Genomic DNA, 3,411 nt, shown 5'->3' on the forward strand with positions numbered 1-3,411 from the left:
ATCGATGCTTTCCTCTTTGAAGGACCTTTCTTTTACTTTTATTATTGAGTCAGTTTACCTATCTCCCTCCACCTTAAGAAGCAAACACTTGTGTGAACTGTGCATTGATTCCTACATACTTGCATATTGCACTTGTTATATTACTTTATGTTGACAATATCCATGAGATATACATGTTATAAGTTGAAAGCAACTGCTGAAACTTCATCTTCCTTTGTGTTGCTTCAACACCTTTACTTTGATTTATTGCTTTACGAGCTAACTCTTATGCAAGACTTATTGATGCTTGTCTTGAAGTACTATTCATGAAAAGTCTTTGCTTTATGATTCACTTGTTTACTCATGTCATTACCTTTGTTTTGATCGCTGCATTCATTACATATGTTTACAATATGATCAAGGTTATGATGGCATGTCACTTAAGAAATTATCTTTGTTATCGTTTTACCTGCTCGGGACGAGCAGAACTAAGCTTGGGGATGCTGATACGTCTCCGACGTATCGATAATTTCTTATGTTCCATGCTACTTTATTGATGATACCTACATGTTTTATGCACATTATATGCCATATTTATGCATTTTCTGGAACTAACCTATTAACAAGATGCCGAAGAGCCGATTCTTGTTTTCTCGCTGTTTTTGGTTTCAGAAATCCTAGTAACGAAATATTCTCGGAATTGGACGAAATCAACGCCCGGGTTCCTATTTTGCCCGGAAGCATCCAGAACACCCGAGAGCCGCCGGAGGGGGCCCTGTGGGCCCCGGATGACATGGTGGCGCGGCCAGGGCTGGGCCCGCGCCACCCTATGGTCTCGTCGCCTCGTTGACCCCCTGCGCCGCCTCTTCGCCTATATAAAGCCCCTGCATCGAAAACCCTTACGGAGAAAGCCACGATACGCAAAACCTTCCAGAGCCGCCGCCATCGCGAAGCCAAGATCTGGGGGACAGGATTCTCTGTTCCGGCACCCTGCCGGACGGGGAAGTGCCCCGGAAGGCTTCTCCATCGACACCGCTGCCATCTCCACCGCCATCTTCATCACCGCTGCTGCTCCCATGAGGAGGGAGTAGTTCTCCATTGAGGCTCGGGGCTGTACCGGTAGCTATGTGGTTCATCTCTCTCCTATGTAGTTCAATACAATAATCTCATGAGCTGCCTTACATGATTGAGATTCATATGATGATGCTTGTAATCTAGATGTCATTATGCTAGTCAAGTGGGTTTTACTTATGTGATCTCCGGAGACTCCTTGTCCCACGTGTGTAAAGGTGACGAGTGTGTGCACCGTGTGGGTCTCTTAGGCTATATTTCACGAAGTACTTATTCATTGTTGAAGAGCGTAGTGAAGTGCTTATTTATATCTCTTGATGATTGCAATGTGTTTGTATCACAATTTATCTATGTGCTACTCTAGTGATGTGTTATTAAAGTAGTTTTATTCCTCCCTGCATGTGTGCAAAGGTGACGGTGCGTGCACCGTGTTAGTACTTGGTTTATGCTATGATCATGATCTCTTGTAGATTGCGAAGTTAACTATTGCTATGATAATATTGATGTGATCTATTCCTCCTACATATGCATGAAGGTGACAAGTGTGCATGCTATGCTAGTACTTGGTTTAGTCTTTTGATCTATCTTACACTAAAGGTTACTAAAATATGAGCATTATTGTGGAGCTTGTTAACTCCGGCATTGAGGGTTCATGTAATCCTACGCAATGTGTTCATCATCCAACAAAAGTGTAGAGTATGCATTTATCTATTCTGTTATGTGATCAATGTTGAGAGTGTCCACTAGTGAAAGTGTAATCCCTAGGCCTTGTTCCTAAATACTGCTGAGTTACTACTGCTTGTTTACTTGTTTTACTCGTGTTACTACTGCTTGCAATACTACCACCATCAACTACACGCCAGCAAGCTATTTTCACGGCACCGTTGCTACTTGCTCATATATATTCATACCACCTGTATTTCACTATCTCTTCGCCGAACTAGTGCACCTATTTGGTGTGTTGGGGACACAAGAGACTTCTTGCTTTGTGGTTGCGGGGTTGCATGAGAGGGATATCTTTGACCTCTTCCTCCCCGAGTTCGATAAACCTTGGGTGATCCACTTAAGGGAAAACTTGCTGCTGTTCTACAAACCTCTGCACTTGGAGGCCCAACACTGTCTACAGGAAAGGAGGGGGAACGTAGACATCAACGGCAAAGGGAACCGCCTAATCCTCAACCTTGTGCACGGCAAATTACACATGCACCTCCATTAAACGCCACCTACCGGCCTTAATTATCACCCCGGCGGCCCGGCCGCATGACCCCCCACCCACCCCTACACAACTTATCCCCGTCCGTGCGAAGAGCTTCCCCTCCCCGTCCCGTCCGTGCGAAGAAGAAGCTTCCCCTCCCCTCGTTCTTCTCGAGACGCACCGGCGGTCAAGTTGATCCACGGTAGGGCTGCTATCTCTAGCTCAATCATGTATCGGGCAAGACGGCCTAACGATTTATATTTTCTTGATGCTGCTAAAAAAATTCGTCAGTATGCTCGAACTAATTGGCACTTTATAGTTTTCCGCTCGATTTGTCATCGATCAATTTGTTCATTTGCGTGGGCATATAGAGTCAGTTCTGCACTCGATCCGTTAATTTGCTGAAATGCCATGGCAGAGTTTTGTACACGATCTGTTTGCTAAAATGTCGATGGGCATTTTTTGTTTTGTACTCGACATGATTGCTGAAATGCATAATCATGTAGTATAGTTTTGTACTCGATGGATATACATTTCCTACTTCGCCTTAAATTAATCACCAACCACTGTATCTCATAATTAAACAGATGGACAGAACTTGGATACTGCATGGACACTTATGTTCCCCTTCATATATAAATGGTGTTCAACCCTTTATGGGGTTTATTAGAGCTCAGGAAGGTCACAACCTGGACGTGTATTGCCCGCGCTGCACATGTATGAATGGTGAGAAGAGGCCTCACCCTATAGTGGCAGATCATTTACACATTTTTGGGATGGACCGCACATATGTTAGGCGGGTTTAGCATGGTGAACCATATAATGATCCTTTAGCGGGAGAATCGGATCTTGCTCACACTTGTATGTGTGTCGGCATATGTAGTTAATTATTTATATTGATGCTGCCGTTGTTTCAATCAATAGTTTGCATTGCTTGTGCAAGGTTCCGTACTCAAATTTAACTTGTTGCGAGATGGATGGACGGGAAGGAGAGAAAAAGCGCTTGCTTCGGGAAACGGGTTTCAGCTCCGGGACATGTGCTTGTGCCGGATGAGAAGGTAAATATGTAAAACGGCATTTGTTCAGGTTGCATCCCTTAGATGTTTGTCTAATCGGTTGATGTATTAATTGCAGAAGCATAGAGTTGAAGAGGTCTCTCAGTTTGA

The sequence above is a fragment of the Lolium rigidum genome, chromosome 6, assembly GCF_022539505.1.
Source record: "Lolium rigidum isolate FL_2022 chromosome 6, APGP_CSIRO_Lrig_0.1, whole genome shotgun sequence".
NCBI lineage: Eukaryota > Viridiplantae > Streptophyta > Magnoliopsida > Poales > Poaceae > Lolium > Lolium rigidum.